The sequence below is a fragment of the Oncorhynchus mykiss genome, chromosome 7, assembly GCF_013265735.2.
Source record: "Oncorhynchus mykiss isolate Arlee chromosome 7, USDA_OmykA_1.1, whole genome shotgun sequence".
NCBI classification, from domain to species: Eukaryota; Metazoa; Chordata; class Actinopteri; order Salmoniformes; family Salmonidae; genus Oncorhynchus; species Oncorhynchus mykiss.
The window spans coordinates 24510101-24528939 of NC_048571.1; the positions used below are offsets into that span (position 1 = coordinate 24510101).

The 18839-nt window shown below is 41.2% G+C and overlaps 1 long non-coding RNA gene across 1 annotated transcript; it reads right to left on the bottom strand.

The window, feature by feature from the left end:
• Positions 1-9044: 9044 nt before the first annotated feature.
• On the bottom strand, positions 9045-17612 carry LOC110527104. Its single transcript, XR_002474073.2, has 4 exons — positions 17523-17612; positions 17021-17135; positions 10146-10185; positions 9045-10031 (listed from the first exon to the last, which is right to left on the bottom strand). It is a non-coding gene; the product is annotated as an uncharacterized LOC110527104 (long non-coding RNA).
• Between the last annotated feature and the right edge of the window lie 1227 nt (positions 17613-18839).

Sequence of the window (18839 nt, forward strand, 5' to 3'; positions counted from 1 at the left end):
CTAAATAACTTTTTTGCCCGCTTTGAGAACAATACAGTGCCACTGACATGGCCCGCAACTAAAACATGCGGACTCTCCTTCACTGCAGCCGACGTGAGGAAAACATTTAAACGTGTCAACCCTCGCAAGGCTGCAGGCCCAGACGGCATCCCCAGCCGCGCCCTCAGAGCATGCGCAGACCAGCTGGCTGGTGTGTTTTACGGACATATTCAATCAATCCCTATCCCAGTCTGTTGTTCCCACATGCTTCAAGAGGGCCACCATTGTTCCTGTTCCCAAGAAAGCTAAGGTAACTGAGCGAAGTGCTTTGAGAGACTAGTCAAGGACCATATCACCTCCACCCTACCTGACACCCTAGACCCACTCCAATTTGCTTACCGCCCAAATAGGTCCACAGACGATGCAATCTCAACCACACTGCACACTGCCCTAACCCATCTGGACAAGAGGAATACCTATGTGAGAATGCTGTCGACTACAGCTCGGCATTTAACCTTTCTGATCTCCCCATCCCGGATCCGGGATCGTGAATACAGACTCAAGCTCATTACCATAACGCAACGTTAACTATTCATGAAAATCGCAAATGAAATGAAATAAATATGCTAGCTCTCAAGCTTAGCCTTTTGTTAACAACACTGTCATCTCAGATTTTCAAAATATGCTTCTCAACCATTGCAAAACAAGCATTTGTGTAACAGTATTGATGGCTAACGTAGCATTTAGCATTAGCATTCAGCTGGCAACATTTACACAAAAAAACAGAAAAGCATTCAAATAAAATCATTTACCTTTGAAGAACTTCAGATGTTTTCAATGAGGAGACTCTCAGATAGCAAATGTTCAGTTTTTCCTGAAAGATTATTTGTTTAGGACAAATCGCTCCGTTTTCTGCGTCACGTTTAGCTATGAAAAAACCCCTGTATCCAGGATTGTGTAAATCTATCAGCAAGCTCATTAGCATAACACAACATCGCAAATGAAATGAAATAAATATGCCATCTCTCAAGCTTAGCCTTTTGTAAACAACACTGTCATCTCAGATTTTCAAAATATGCTTCTCAACCATAGGAAAACAATCATTTGTGTAAAAGTAGCTAGCTAGCGTTAGCATTTAGCGTTAGCATTTAGCGTTAGCATTAGCGTTAGCATCCAGCACGCAACATTTCAACAAAAACATAAAAGCCTTCAAATAAAATCATTTACCTTTGAAGAACTTCTGATGTTTTCAATGAGGATACTCTCAGTTAGATAGCAGATGCTCAGTTTTTCCAAAGAGATTCTTTGTGTATTAGAAATAGCTCCGTTTTATACATCACATTTGGCTACCAAAAAAAATCTGAAAATTCAGTACTCAAAACGCGAACTTTTTTCCAAATTAACTCCATAATATCGACTGAAAACATGACAAACGTTGTTTAGAATCAATCATCAAGGTGTTTTTCACATATCTCTTCATTGATACATCGTTCTTGGACACATGGTTTCTCCCCTATATCAAATGGAAAAGTACGAGCAGCTGGCAATTGCGCACCGAATTCCACGCAGGACACCAGGCGGACACTTGGAAAATGTAGTCTCTTATGGTCAATCTTCCAATGATATGCCTACAAATACGTCACAATGCTGCTAAGACCTTGGGCGAACGACAGAAAGTGTAGGCTCATTCGTTGCGCAATCACAGCCATATAAGGAGACAATGGAAAACAGAGCTTCAGAAATTCTGCTAATTCCTGGTTGATGCATCATCTTGGTTTCGCCTGTAGAATGAGTTCTGGGGCACTTACAGACAAAATCTTTGCAGATTCTGAAACTTCAGAGTGTTTTCTTTCCAAAGAATTTGTCAAGAATATGCATAGTCGAGCATCTTTTCGTGACAAAATATCGCGCTTAAAACGGAAACGTTTTTTATCCAAAAATGAAATAGCGCCCCTAGAGATCTAACAGGTTAACACCATAGTGCCCTCCAAGCTCGTCATCAAGCTCGAGACCCTGGGTCTCGACCCCGCCCTGTGCAACTGGGTACTGGACTTCCTGACGGGCCGCCCCCAGGTGGTGAGGGTAGGCAACAACATCTCCACCCCGATGATCCTCAACACTGGGGCCCCACAAGGGTGCGTTCTGAGCCCTCTCCTGTACTCCCTGTTCACCCACGACTGCGTGGCCACGCACGCCTCCAACTCAATCATCAAGTTTGCGGACGACACAACAGTGGTAGGCTTGATTACCAACAGCGACGAGACGGCCTACAGGGAGGAGGTGAGGGCCCTCGGAGTGTGGTGTCAGGAAAATAACCTCACACTCAACGTCAACAAAACTAAGGAGATGATTGTGGACTTCAGGAAACAGCAGAGGGAACACCCCCCTATCCACATCGATGGAACAGTAGTGGAGAGGGTATAAGTTTTAAGTTCCTCGGCGTACACATCACAGACAAACTGAATTGGTCCACCCACACAGACAGCATCGTGAAGAAGGCGCAGCAGCGCCTCTTCAACCTCAGGAGGCTGAAGAAATTTGGCTTGTCACCTAAAGCACTCACAAACTTCTACAGATGCACAATCGAGAGCATCCTGTCGGGCTGTATCACCGCCTGGTACGGCAACTGCTCCGCCCACAACCGTAAGGCTCTCCAGAGGGTAGTGAGGTCTGCACAACGCATCACCAGGGGGCAAACTACCTGCCCTCCAGGACACCTACACCACCCGATGTCACAGGAAGGCCATAAAGATCATCAAGGACAACAACCACCCGAGCCACTGCCTGTTCACCCCGCTATCATCCAGAAGGCGAGGTCAGTACAGGTGCATCAAAGCGGGGACCGAGAGACTGAAAAACAGCTTCTATCTCAAGGCCATCAGACTGTTAAACAGCCACCACTAACATTGAGTGGCTGCTGCCAACACACTGACTCAACTCCAGCCACTTTAATAATGGGAATTGATGGGAAATGATGTAAAATATATCACTAGCCACATTAAACAATGCTACCTAATATAATGTTACATACCCTACATTATTCATCTCATATGTATATGTATATACTCTACTCTATATCATCTACTGCATCTTTATGTAATACATGTATCACTAGCCACTTTAACTATGCCACTTTGTTTACATACTCATCTCATATGTATATACTGCACTCAATACCATCTATTGTATCTTGCCTATGCCGCCCTGTACCATCACTCATTCATATATCTTATGTACATATTCTTTATCCCCTTACACTTGTGTTTATAAGTTAGTAGTTTTGGAATTGTTAGCTAGATTACTTGTTGGTTATTACTGCATTGTCGGAACTAGAAGCACAAGCATTTCGCTACACTCGCATTAACATCTGCTAACCATGTGTATGTGACAAATAAAATTTGATTTGATTTTAATCTGCCTAGTCAAATATTTGACTAATTAGCATTCAATCACATTAACCGTTACTCTCTTGCGGGAATTCCTCTAACGGTCCATGTGTAGCCAAACGCAGCTTCTGCTCATTCCTTTTCCTTGAAAATGGATAAATGGTTAAAAAAAGTAAGGCCCATGTCCATAGAGACACATAACAGCTCTACTGGAAGTACTGCTACTACCAGCAGTACTACACCTGCACCTGTCGATGACACAGGTTGTTCTGCTTCCACGAGCACATTGAATGCCAGCATCAGTAAATCTACATTTGTTGTTAGCCCAGCTAGCATGGACACTAACAGTTGTGAATCTGATAGAGCCGAAGAGCTACTGCCCCCTCACCTGGGAAAGCACCAAACAACAGACAGGGACGTTGGACCATTGAAAAGGTGCAAATATCATGAGAACTATAAAACCGTTCAAAAGTTTGGGGTCACTTATAAATGTCCTTGTTTTTGAAAGAAAAGCACATTTTTTGTCCATTAAAATAACATCAAATTGATCAGAAATACAGTGTAGACATTGTTGATGTTGTAAATTACTTCGCAAGCCCCATACTATTTTGGAGGACTTAATTCTTCCTGCTGGGACATGGCTGGGACAATACTGCGAGAAAAGGCCCCAAAAACTATACAGACAATGGCTTCATCAAACAACACTGTTTCACGACGCATCAGTGACATGGCAGGAGATGTTCTGAAACAATTATTGCTTCACATACAAGCCATTGAATTTTATGCATTACAGCTGGATGAGTCAACAGACATGGCGGGCCTGGCACAGCTCCTGGTATATGTCCGTTACGTTTATGGGGGGTCAATTAAGGAAGACATCCTCTTCAGCAAACCACTGGAAACCAGGACAACAGGAGAGGTTATTTTTAAAGTACTGGACAGCTTTGTGACATCAAATGGACTTTGGTGGTCAAGATGTGTTGAACACTGCAGCATCCACCAAGAGGCTCTTGCTGCCAAGGGAATGCCTGAAAGCTTGAAAGACGTTTTGGACACGACAGTAAAAATGGTTAACTTTGTTAAAGCAAGACCCCTGAACTCTCGTGTATTTTCTGCACTATGCAATGATATGGGCAGCGACCATGTAACGCTTTTACAACATACAGAAGTGCACTGGTTAACAAGGAGCATAGTATTGACATGTGTTTTTGAATTGAGAGACGAGCTTAAAATGTACTTTACTGACCATCATTTTCACTTGTCTGACGAGTTTCTCACACGACTGGCCTATCTAGGTGATGTTTTTTCTCACCTGAATGATCTGAATCTAGGATTACAGGGGTTCTCCGCAACTACTTTATATTCAATGTGCGGGACAAAATGTACTATATGATTAGGAAGTTGGAGCTCTTCTCTGTCTGCATTAATAAGGACAACACACAGGTCTTTCCATAATAGTATGATTTTTTTGTGCAAATTAACTCAAGCTTACGGACAATGTCAAATGTGAAATAGCGAAGCACCTAAGTGTCACATCCTGACCATAGAGAGCATTTATTTTCTATGGTAGAAAAGGGCGTGACTAGGGGTTTAGTCTAGTTTATATTTTCTATGTGGGGTTCTAGGTTGTTTTTTCTATGTTGGGGTTTTGATATGATTACCAATTAGAGGCAGCTGACTACCATTGTCTCTAATTGGGGATCATACGTAAGTAGCATTTTTTCCACCTGTGGGTTATGGGATATTGTTTGTGTTACTGTGTTTTGAGTTATTGCACATAGCATCTCTGGAGTCACGGTTCGTTGTTCGTTTCTTGTTTTGTTTTATATTTTCACTTTAATAAATAATGTGGAACTCAACATCCGCTGCGCCTTGGTCTGATATTCATTCTAACTAACGTGACACAGAGTGAGTTGGGTGCACAATTACACAGGTACTTTCCCGATACAGATGACACAAACAACTGGATTCGTTATCCCTTTCATGCCCTGCCTCCAGTCCACTTACCGATATCGGAACAAGAGAGCCTCATCAAAATTGCAACAAGCAGTTCTGTGAAAATTGAATTTAATCAGAAGCCACTGCCAGATTCCTTGATTGGGCTGCGCTCAGAGTATCCTGCATTGGCAAATCGTGCTGTTAAGACACTGATGCCCTTTGCAACCACGTACCTGTGTGAGAGTGGATTCTCGGCCCTCACTAGCATGAAAACTAGATACAGGCACGGACTGTGTGTGGAAAATTATTTAAGACTAAGACTCTCCAATACAACCCAACATTGCAGAGTTATGTGCATCATTTCAAGCATACCCTTCTCATTAACCTGGGGTGAGTTATTCACAATTTTCGATTACCAAACAAGGTTTTACATGTAAGATGGTTAAATAAAGAGCAAAATTATTGATTATTATTATATTATTAGTTGTGCCCTGGTCCTGTAAGAACTCTTTGTCTTTCCACAAGCCAGGTTGAGACAAAAACTCACTCATTTTTATGTTAAATAAATGCATCGTATAGTGTGTGTGCGACAGGCTTACAATGATGGCAAAAACAACATTTGAGAGTGCGCTGACCCTGGTGCTAGAGGGGGTACGCAGCTGGAGGTTGAATGTTTGAAGGGGTATGGGACTATAAAAAGTTTGGGAACCACTGCCCTAGACCCACTCTAATTCGCATTCCGCCCCAACAGATCCACAGATGACACAATCTTAATTGCTCTTCACACTGCCCTCTCCCAACTGGACCATGCTATTCATAGACTACAGCTCAGCGTTCAACACCATAGTCCCCTCCAAGCTCATCACCCTGAGACTGTACCCCTCCCTCTGCAGCTGGATCCTGGACTCCCTGATGGGCCAGCCCCAGGTGGTGAAGGTAGGCAACAACACCTCTGCCATGCTGACCCTCAACACGGGGGCCCCCCAGGGGCATGCGCTTAGTCCCCTATTGTACTCCCTGTTCACCCACGTCTGTGTGGCTGCGCACAACTCCAATAAAATCATCAAGTTAGCTGAAGACACGACAGTGGAAGGCCTGATCACTGACGGCAATGAGTAAGCCTACAGGGAGGAGGTCAGAGACTTAGCAGTGTGGTGCCAGGACAACATTCTCTCCCTCAACGTCAGTAAAACCAAGGAGCTGATCGTGGACTATAAGAGAAAGAGGGGAGAACATGCCCCCATCCACATCAACGGGACTGTTGTGGAGCAGGTCGAGAGCTTAAATTTGCTTGGCGTCCACGTCACTGAAGACTTAACATGGTCCACACACACCCACACAGTCGTGAAGAGGGCAAGGCAGCATCTCTTTCCCCTCAGGAGACTGAAAGACTTGGCATTGACCCTCGGATTCTCAAATAGTTCTACAGCTGCACCATTGAGAGCATTTGGAAAGCCTGCTTCTCCATATGGTATGACAAATGCACCGCCCATGACCTCAAAGCGCTATAGAGAATGATGCAAACACCCAGTACATCACTGGGGACGAGCCAAAATCCCCCCCCCCCCCCCCCCCCCCCCACACATCAGAGTCAAATACTTTCTATAGAATAAACTTCAAGTCAGGATAGGTAACAGAAATGATGTATGTGTGTTATATTAAACATAGAGGAGGGAGTAAAATGTAGGCAAGCAATAAACATTTCAGAACAACTACTAGTCGAATAAGACATGGGAGAGATGACGAATTTTGGCAAAGAGATTTATTTATGGACTAATACACTTGAAACAAATAGCAAATACATGTATTTATAGACTAATACAGTGGAAACAAATAGCTAAACCGAAAACTGCAGACATTACTAGTGCCTCCCCGTGATCAAACCGCCATTAAAAAAAATTAAACGCAGCCTAACGTGATCATTGACAGCTGACTTGAAGGACACAAATAAAACATGCTTTCTGCTACTAAGATCAGTGAAATGTTGGCTAAACTGACAACAGAATGAACAGCAGAAATCTCAACTAGCAAGCGAGTCACAGCAATGAAGAATTGAGTGAGTGTGGGTTCACGCAAAGGGGGTGGAGAATTTGGTACTTTTAGAATGATGCCAGTCATCCTTGTTGATTTAAAGCCTGTATTGTGTGGCTTTAATATTTCATTTCATAAAGCTTTCAAGACGTTTATGCATTTCAGCCAAACCAAAGACAATTTTGCTGAGCTGAGACAGTTTTCTGAAGGACCTGACCTGAATATCACCATATATAGTATTCTCTTTCAATGGTGTAATCAGTTAGCAAAGCATCTACTGTTGCTTGCTAGGTCTGCAGCCTGGTCTCATAGACTACACGTAACATAGCATACTAATTTGAGTGTACATTTACTATGTTACATTTGGTATGGTTACATAAAGACATGGTTACATAAAGCAAAAAAAGATGGGTGGGTGGATAATGCAAACGTCTAGAAACCCAAAAGTTGCATGTTCAAATCTCATTACGGAGAACTTTAGCCTTTTAGCTTATTGGCAACTTTTCAACTACTTACTACTTATTAGCTACTTTCCAACTACTTAGGATGTTAGCTAACCCTTTCCCTAACCCTAACCGTTCAACCTAACCTTAAGCCTTACCTTAACTTCTTGGAACTCTGGGGGCGCTATTTCATTATTGGATAAAAAAACGTTCCCGTTTTAAGCGCAATATTTTGTCACGAAAAGATGCTCGACTATGCATATAATTGACAGATTTGGAAAGAAAACACTCTGACGTTTCCAAATCTGCAAATATATTGTCTGTGAGTGCCCCAGAACTGATGCTACAGGCAAAACCAAGATGAAATTTCAAACAGGAAGTGCACCCAGATTTTGAAGGCGCTGTGTTTCAATGAGTCCTTATATGGCTGTGTATGGGTCACGAATGAACTTAGACTTTCTGTCGTTTCCCCATAGTGTCGACAGCATTGTGACGTATTTGTAGGCATATCATTGGAAGATTGACCATTTTACACTACATATACCAGGTGGCCGCTTGGTGTCCTCCGTCGCAATTATAGCGTAATCTCCAGCTGCATGTATTTTTCTGTTTGCTTCCGAGGAGAAACCCAACTGCCACAAATGATTTATCATCGAATAGATATGTGAAAACACCTTGAGGATTGATTCTAAACAACGTTTGCCATGTTTCTGTCGATATTATGGAGTTCATTTGGAAAAAAGTTTGGCGTTGTAATGACTGAATTTTCGTTTTTTTTTCTTAGCCAAACGTGATGAACAAAACGGAGCGATTTCTCCTACACAAATAATCTTTTTGGAAAAAATGAACATTTGCTATCTAACTGAGAGTCTCCTCATTGAAAACATCCGAAGTTCTTCAAAGGTAAATTATTTTATTTGAATGCTTTTCTTGTTTTTGTGAAAATGTTGCCTGCTTAATGCTAGGCTTAATGCTATGCTAGCTATCAATACTCTTACACAAATGCTTGCGTAGCTATGGTTGAAAAGCATATTTTGAAAATCTGAGATGACAGTGTTGTTAACAAAAGGCTAAGCTTGTGAGTCAATATATTTCTTTCATTTCATTTGCGATTTTCATGAATAGTTAACATTGCGTTATGGTAATGAGCTTGAGGCTATGATTACGCTCCCGGATACGGGTTTGCGCGACGCTAGAGGTTAACCCTAACACTTAGCCTAGCTAATGTTAACCACAACAAATTGTACTTCGTAACATATCATAACAATTGGATGATGGACATCCACAAATGAAAACACACCATACGAAACGTAACATGTCATACTAAATGTGGTGTATCGGATTTACGTAAAGAATGATACGAAATGCTCTGAGACAGGTTTGTGTATGTTCTATGAATCAATTTAGCCTACCTTGTATTATTTATAATCATGTTTTATGTTGGCCTTCCGCTCACAATCTAACTGTTTTTTGTCCAAAGATTTTTTATTTCTTAAAGGTCTTGTCAAGTAACTGGCATGTGCCTCCTGAGTAGTGTAGCAGTCTAAGGCACTGCACTGCAGTGCTAGAGGCGTCACTACAGATCCGAGTTTGATACCGTGCTGTGTCACAGCCAGCCACGACCGGGAGACACATGAAGCAGGGCACAATTGGCCCAGTGTGGTGGCCGGGTGCATGCATGCTGACTTCGGTTGCCAGCTGTATGGTGTTTCCTCCAAAACATTGGTGCTGCTGGCTTCCATGTTAAGTGGGCAGTATGGCTTGGTGTGTAAGGTATAAGGCATTGTTTGTTTATATGATTACATGATGAGCCCTGTACCTTTATATGACCACGTAATGAGCGTTTCGTAATAGAATAATAATAATAATATATGCCATTTAGCATACGCTTTTATCCACAGCATTTATCCAAAGTGACTTACAGTCAGGTGTGCATTCCTCTACAATTATCCAAAGGGTGTTTTTATATGGCACAGTCTCAGTGTGGTGAACATAGGCGATGCCAAAAGGTGGACCTTATACAGCATTCCAATTAACAGGCTATAGCAAACACATTTAGACACTATATGAAGTGATCAAAAAGTACAAGTGTGGAGGCTTTTGGGACGCACAAAGATAGAGAGCTTCTAGGTCAAAGGTCATGTCCTGCTCCCTGTGCTGGTAATTTGTCAGGCATGCACATGTAGATAGAGTTGACCTTCTCGTTGTAGCTTCTGTGCCAGCTGCCTAATTTCTTCTCGTGCATACCAGAGACCTGAGAACAACAGAGTCTACATATCATCACATAGTATATGTTAAACAGACACATGTGTAGCAGGCTTTGCAGAACAAACCATTTTTTTTCCTTCATTTTAACACAGTTAGCTACCTTGGGCTGGTGTTCTACCACATCCTGTTGAGAGACAGTCCTGCAGCACAAACATAGAGCATCGGCACAGTCACACAATTAACCCATTATGTCACAATATTCAATGACACTTGCAGGTAAATAGTTTCAGATTGATATGCAGTCTTAAAGGCAGAGATCACTTTTTACATTTAAGTAATTTAGCAGACACTTTTCTACAGCACAATTTACAGTAGTGAGTGCATATATTTTTCATACTGTTCCCCCGTGGGAATCAAAGTCACAAACCTGGCTTTGCAAGCACAATGCTCTACTAAGTGAGCCACACGGAACTACATTGAGTTTAAGGTCTTAGTCCTATTTCCATAAATACTGGTCTTTTATCAACCAGCACATTTGAGTTCAACCATAATATTTGTTGTAATATTTGTTCTATCTTTTCTGGGGGATGAAATTGAAATTGTAACCAGCTCTGTGATTCTTGGTTGAAAAAGAGAGATATTTTGAAGGTTTAATTTTCAATTAATCGAATATGAGACATGGCAATCTGCACAAAGGCAAAAAGGTCATTTTTAAACAATGGATGAGCTTTTCTTAGTAATCTACTTGAGCACCATTTTGGGTTCAAGTGAAACTTGTAAAGCTTTTAGAGAGAGGTTTAGTGCTTTTATTTTTAATCATCTCAGACAACCCAGTTCATATTCATTATATAGATAGGCACACTTCATCTTGTCTGGTTTAGCATCCCAGATAAAGAGAAGGATTCTTTACTCATATGATTTGAAAAAACCATCAGGAGTAGGCAGCGCCATAAGTAAGTGAGTAAAGTGATATATCACTATGGAGTTAATCAGTGTAGTTTTTCCATAAATAGACAGGTATTTACCTCTGCATGTTTGCAGGATCTTGTCTATTTTTACTAGTTTTCTATTGAAATTCATTGTGGAGAGCTCATTAATATATTTTGTGATATGAATACCAAGTATGTCTATTTCACCGTCAGCCCATTATATAGGTCAACTGCAGGGTAATGTAAAAGCTGTGTTTTTTAAAGATACAATGCTTAATATGGTACACGTATCAAAATTGTTTGTCCAGAGAGGCCAGGAAAGTTATCTAGATCTTCAATGAGAATTTGCAGGGATCTAGCTCGTGGACTGAATATAAAACTTGAGTCATCGGTATACATGGACACCTTTGTTTGGATTTCATTGGATTTCTAATCCTCTAATGTTATTATTTGATCTGATTTTAATAGCTAGCATTTCAATGGCCATAACGAATAGAATGGTGACAGCGGACACCCTTGTTTAACCCCTCTTGTCAGTTCAAAACTCTCTGAGAAGTAGCCCGTTTTTACTATTTTACACCTGGGGTTGCTACGATGTTGTAGTATTCAAGAACGGTCTCGGTCTCGAGACCACATACTGAGTGTCTTGGTCTTGTCTTGGTGTTAGATACATTTGTACTCGGTCTTGACTCGGTCTCGGACAGTGAGGACTTGTAATTTCTTCATGAGACCAGCGGAGTAAAAAACTCTAAATTATCATCTTCCAATAAGCCAGCACATGAAAGCATTTCACAAGGCCAAATATACACACTCCTTTCTTGAAACATTAATACAGTATCTTAATAGCCTTTATATGTATTATAGACATGTTGGCAAAGTGGCAAACCTATAGGAGAGTGCACTTTTTGTAAAACACAAAGGGCTAGTGGTGTAGTGTAGGCAATACGCAGGTACAGTATAAACCATATACCCCATTTTTTTCAGTGCACATTGCGTATACTCACTTCTTAATTCCTACTGATGCATATCAAAGTAGCGTAGTGGAGGTATACGATTTATGAATTATGTAGTACAATAGAGAAATCATGCACAAAGTAGCCTACACAATCGCAAAGCACGTGAAATATATTCACATGCACGCAGCACACAGCCTAGTTTTAGCGAAATATTATCTGCAGACAGCAAGTGTGTGCAGCTCTCAACTGGTTTTGACATGGAGCAGCTCACAGAAGAATGACATCGGTAGCCGGTAGGTTAGGAAAGATGTTTGAACTTAGCATTTACTGGTAGTTATCATGAGTCAACAACGGGTATGCAAACCAGGTATTGAAAAAGTTTAGTCCAAAGTGTTAGTTGTTTGCATCAGGGGTGTAGACATGGACGGGCCTGGGTGGAAAATGCTGACAGGCACATGCTATCCTGCCTGTTTTGCCCTGTCCGGGGGTATCATCGGATGGGGCAACAGTGTCTCCTGACCCCTCCTGTCTCAGCCTCTAGTATTTAGGCTGCAGTATGTTATGTGTCGGGGGCTAGGGTTAGTCTGTTACATCTGGAGTATTTATCCTGTCTTATCCGGTGTCCTGTGTGAATTTAAGTATGCTCTCTCTAATTATTTCTTTCTCTCGGAGGACCTGAGCCCTAGGACCATGCCTCAGGACTACCTGGCATGATGACTCCTTGCAATCCCCTGTCCACCTGGCCGTGCTGACCTGTTGCACCCTAGACAACCACTGTGATTACTATTATTTGACCATGCTGGTCATTTATGAAAATTTGAACATCTTGGCCATGTTCTGTTATAATTCTCCACCCGGCACAGCCAGAAGAGGACTGGCCACCCCTCATAGCCAGGTTCCTTTCTAGGTTTCGGCCTTTCTAGGGAGTTTTTCCTAGCCAATGTGCTTCTACGCCTGCGTTGCTTGCTATTTGGGGTTTTAGGCTGGGTTTCTGTACAGCACTTTGAGATATCAGCTGATGTAAGAAGGGCTATATAAATACATTTGAATCAGATTGATGTGATTTAAGCATTGCTGCGGACTTAGTGTAACGGTCGTTCAAGGCGCAGCGTGGTAAGTGTACATACCTCTTTAATGAAAGAACGAACACTGAACAAACTATACAAAACAACAAAACGAACTGTGAAGCTAATATGGCTACTGCTGACAGGCAACTAAACATAGAATAAGAACCCACAAAATACCCAAGAAATATGGCTACCTAAATATGGTCCCCAATCAGAGACAACGATAAACAGCTGCCTCTAAGTGAGAACCAATCTAGGCAACCATAGACATATGAACACCTAAACTTACAAAAAACCCTAGACATACAAAAAACCCAAGACAATACCAAAACTAAACAAACCACCCTCAACACACCCTGACCTAACCAAAATAATAAAGAAAACAAAGATAACTAAGGTCTGGGCGTGACACTTAGACCATCACATTTGTGTAAAAGATTTTAAAAAGTGTGATTTTGAGAGTGAAAATGTGAAAAACCTATAGTAAAACATGAGAAATAATAGCATTTTTCACACAGTAGGCCTTTCTTTTGATGGGCTGTACATTTAGGAACTTTTGGGGAAAATGTGAGTATATTCCCTTCTCCAGGCACCACTACACCACTGCATAGGGCCGATGGAAAGACAGCAGTCACACACAGCATAATGTAAAAGGATAAGCAGTCCATAAACTCTGACATAATTAGCCAGTTGGTCCCAATCATAAGAATACAACAACACCACCATTAAGCATTTCCCAATCTAAATTATTACTTCCCATTGCAGAAAACATTTCACGTTTAGCACACAAACTTAAAGTGGAACTGACAGCAGTTTAACTACTTTGCAGATATGAAACAAACAGTCAATCATAGAGTGCATTCGGAAAGTATTCAGATCCCTTGACTTTTTCCACATTTTGTTAAGTTACAGCCTTATTCTAAAATTGATAAAATTATTTTTTTCCTCAATCTACAAACAATGTCCAATAATGACAAAGCGAAAACAGGTTTGCCAATTTGTCAAAAATAAAAATACCTTATTTACATAAGTATTCAGACCCTTTGCTACGAGACTCATAATTGAGCGCAGGCACATCCTGTTTTCATTGATCACCCGTGAGATGTTTCTACAACTTGATTGGAGTCCACATGTGGTAACTTCAATTGATGGGACATTATTTGGAAAGGCACACACCTGTCTACATAAGGTCCCACAGTTGACATTGGATCTCAGAGAAAAAACAAAGCCGTAGACCTCCGAGACATGATTGTGTCGAGGCACAGATCTGGGGATGTTTACCAAAACATTTTTGCAGCAATGAAGGTCCCTAAGAATCCAGTGGCCTCCATCATTCTTAAATGGAAGAAGGTTGGAACCACCAAAACTGAGCAAACTGGGGAAGGGAGGGCCTTGGTCAGAGAGGTGACCAAGAACCCGATGGTCACTCTGACAGCTCTTCAGAGTTCCTCTGTGGAGATGGGAGAACCTTCCAGAAGGACAACCATCTCTGCAGCACTCCACCAATCAGGCCAGACAGAAGCCACTCCTCAGTAAAAGCACATGACAGAACGCTTGGAGTTGCCAAAAGGCATCTAAAGGACGCAGACGATGAGAAACAAGATTCTCTGGTCTGATGAAACCAAGATTGAACTATATGGCCTGAATGCCAAGCGTCACGTCTGGAGGAAACCTGGAACCATCTCTACGTTGAAGCATGGTAGTGGCATGTTTCTCAGCGGCAGAGACTGGGAGACTAGTCAGGATTGAGGGAAAGATTAATGGAGCAAAGTACAGAGAGATCCTTGATGAAAACCTGCTCCAAAGTGCTCAGGACCTCAGACTGGGGTGAAGGTTCACCTTCCAACAGGACAATGACCCTAAGCACACAGCCAAGACAATGCGGGAGTGTCTTTGGGACAAGTCTCTCTGAATGTCCTTGAGTGACCCAGCCAGAGCCCGGACTTGAACCCGATTGAACATCTCTGGAGAGACCTGAAAATGGCTGTGCAGCGTCGCTCCCCATCCAACCTGACAGAGCTTGAGAGGATCTGCAGAAAGGGAGAAACTCTCCAAATAGAGGTGTGTCAAACTTGTAGCGTCATACCCAAGAAGACTTGAGGCTGTAATCGCTGCCAAAGGTTCTTCAACAAAGTACTAAGTGAAGGATCTGAATACTTATGTAAATGTATTATTTCAGTTTTTTATTATGGGTTATTGTGTGTAGATTGATGAGGGGAAAAAACATCAATTTTAAAATAAGGCTGTAATGTATGTAAAAAAAATTGAAAAAGTCAAGGGGTATGAATACTTTCCAAATGCACTGTAATATCAGTCAAATATATCAAATTCACAGTTAAAGCTACAACACCAACTTTGTGGGAGGTTTTCAAAATAGGTTATATTTGACTCAACGTTCAATGACGTACATACATACACCATGGCATTGTTGGCAGAATAGATGGATGCAGTTCAATGCATGATTAAGATAATTCACCAATACATTTCTTGGTAGTCCAAAACATATTGCTTTCAGGTTGTAAATCACAGTTGGCCTGGTACATTGTTTGCTGCCTCCATTCAGGATGCACTGTTTCAGTTTCAATGACTCAATATTCTGGACAAAAACAGATGAATGTAACTATGACTGGGAATGTCAATGCAATCAAACTAGCAAGGGCAATGATCACACGTCAGTCATAATGTGGCTAATAGGCTAGAGTATCTATTTATGTAGCAAGGTAGGTAAAAACCAGGAGCCTAACGTTAGCTAGATAGCTGCTAAGAGGATGTCATGTCATGCTATTGGAGGAGTGGGTAAGTGACTGACTCTTCCCCCTCATATCGTTTTTCGGAGGCTATACACAGCTAGAAATGCAGGTGTCATTTGTTTAGCTAGCAAGAACTTGAACGACTGTTATCCAATTAGCATGTCTCTTGCGTTTGGAAATTCACTCTGGCTATCTACTCCGATTTCAGAGCACTCTCGTCTGAGTCTGCCAGAGCACAGAACAACTGATGAATTTATGAACGTGCAACACCTGCTGAATATGACCGGTGTCAGTAAACGTAGACAAATGTAATATTTAGTCAAGAAGGCTCTAGATACCATGTAAACAGCCCAACCAGCTCTGCTACAGTGAGTAAACAGGTCAGAGTTGTTCTTTCATTTGTTTCTGGAAATAGCTAGCGAGCAAGCTAGCCAACTTTACACAGTTAGCTTGGGTGCTTACTTGGGACAAGCATGCAAGCTGCAGAAGAACAACAAGGCTACAATTCCCCATCGTTTATCAGTGCAATTTTGACAGCCAACTAGCTGAAAAAGTTTGAGAGGGTTTATGTAATGTTCCTTTGTTAGATTTCAGCTCATCTTGCTCTGGCTAGCACTAGTTGTTGATCTTGTTGTTGTTGATGTTTAAAACTGAGGGAGAGAGAGAATATATGTTCATGCTTGTTTGATCAATAGGAATGTAAAGTTCCCAAATGTAAGTGGACTCCCGTGGTGTTTACATATTTGCAGAAATCCATTCAGGTTTATTTTGTGGCTTTTGGCAAATGATCTAAAGTCACGCTGTTGCAACTGCCTGATTACACACAGTCCAGTTCAAAGTGAATGAGTGCAGGTATGGGTGGCAAATGTCTTGTTCATATAAAGGCCTACTGTAGCTCTGATTGGCTATAGCGCACCGGTCTGTGTTTTTATTCGGTTATATTTACTGCAGTGTCTATTAATAGGCCAAACAGCACAGCCACTTTCCCACTTCATATTGCTATAGAATTTTACAAATGCCTTAGTATACATAATTTCCAAACAATCCAAGAATTTATGAAAATGATCATATCTAAGCGGTCGCTTCTTTTGAAGTCCTGGTCTCTGTCTTGACCCAGACTCGATTTGCTCTGGTCTTAGTTTTTGAATCAGTCTCGCTTTGGGTGGTCTCGAACACAACACTGGGTTGCTATACATTACTTTTACCTATTGAATAAGAGACTCACTGAAATTGAAAAAATCCAGGCATTCATTTATCAAATCCAGTTTGTTTTTGTTAACGGTCATTCATGATATTGTACTGCTAAAATCAGAACAGGGCCACGATCACCTACCTGTGTATCTTCAGTTTGTGAAGGAGGGTGATGACAGCATATGAGAGAATGAGCATGATCGACAAACCCAGACACGTGATCGACAGTCGAGTAAAATCAGGAAGTCGGCTCCTTTCTGAAGGACAAGAAGGAAATAAAAATATGCTTTTACTTGTTGCTTAATGGCAATTCTACTGCATAGCATGAATGTTACTGGCCTTGTACACAGTCAGGTCTTACAACTGACGTACAACACATTTGGCAGATCGATTGATACAACAGAGAGTATTATTCATGGACCCAAAAGGGTTATACCTGGAACCAAAAAGGGTTCTCCTATGGGGACAACCGAAGAACCATTTTGGAACCCTTTTTTTCTGAGAGTGTATATCACAACAACTGTGTCAAATGTATTGAACATCAGTTGTGTGTACAGAGCCTTTATGTTTTGAATAAGATGTGCATATATATTATTTAATAACTACAGATGTGTAGTACATTTTCATGCCATCCTGTAACTCACCATGTTTTTTTTCATCTGTTGTCCCATCAGTTCCAGTGGTTCCATTGTCACCATGTTCGTTTTGGTTGTGAGAATGTGAACCTGTGTGTCCAATAGGTTGATAAAACGTAATCCTAACCATACATAAAGCTGTTTTTGTACACAATATGTAACAACAATATCGACAGACTGTAGAAATCAGCGGAATACATCACACAAAAGAGCACACATCTCTGCAAAAAAAACCACAGTTAGATTCTGTGAAAGAATGAAGGCTACTGGCTACCTGACTGGCTCACTTTTCTGTTGAAATTGTCATCTTTCTTCTCAAATCCGCAGGACATAAAACAATATAAAGTGCCTTGCAAAAGTATTCAGACCCCTTGGATTTCTTTACATTTTATTGTGTTACAAAGTGGAAATACAATGTATTGAATCATAATTCGTTTGTAAAGATACATAAAAATACAAAACAAAAATATAGACTTTGCATAATATGAATGTAAAACCTTTGACTTCTTACCCCAGCACGTTGAAAGGACAAACAGAACCATGAAAAAAACCATTGGCCATCCTCTCAACTTCTCTCTTACTTGATACTTAAAATACAGTAGTACTAAACAATATGCAAGCAGCACCTTATTGTTTCTTGGCTAGTGCTATCTTTACTGTCTAGATACATTAAGTCCAAAGAAGTAGCAAAAATGTATTTCTCACTTTTCAACCAACACGTCATAAATGCTAATGATTGTATTAGGATATCCTGTCCCCCCCCCCCCCCCCACACACACACACAAACAGTCTCATCGCTCTCATCTTGGTCTTTATTGTAGCAGAAAATGTGTTCTCAATCAATTATCTGGTTAAATAAAAGGCACAATAAAAAATGAACACACACACACTATAAATGGCCATGACTTTCACCACTTGCACTTATTTCGAGTGTCTGCTAGTGTCAAATACTGTGATAATGTAATAAATATTTGATTACTGTAGGCCAAATACACTCCACAAAGAGCTCATATTGAGAAGCATGATTCTGTAAATGTGAAAAGAAACAATTTGAAAAGACTTCATGTTTCATCACACTGTGCCCAATAGGGAGCAGAAGAAAACTAAACTCTTGATCAGCTCAGATTGTTGTAGTAGTGTGTAGTCATAGCAAGCAACACGATGGCTGGGCATAGAGTGCTTCAAACTCTGAGGTAGTACAGTAGCTTATGTTTTATTAGAATTCCTGTGTGTGTGTGTGTGTACACCCATGCAGACTCCGACATAGGTGTATTGGAGTCAGCAGCTGTAACCGCTGGACCACACAGGCACTGAGGCCACTAGTCA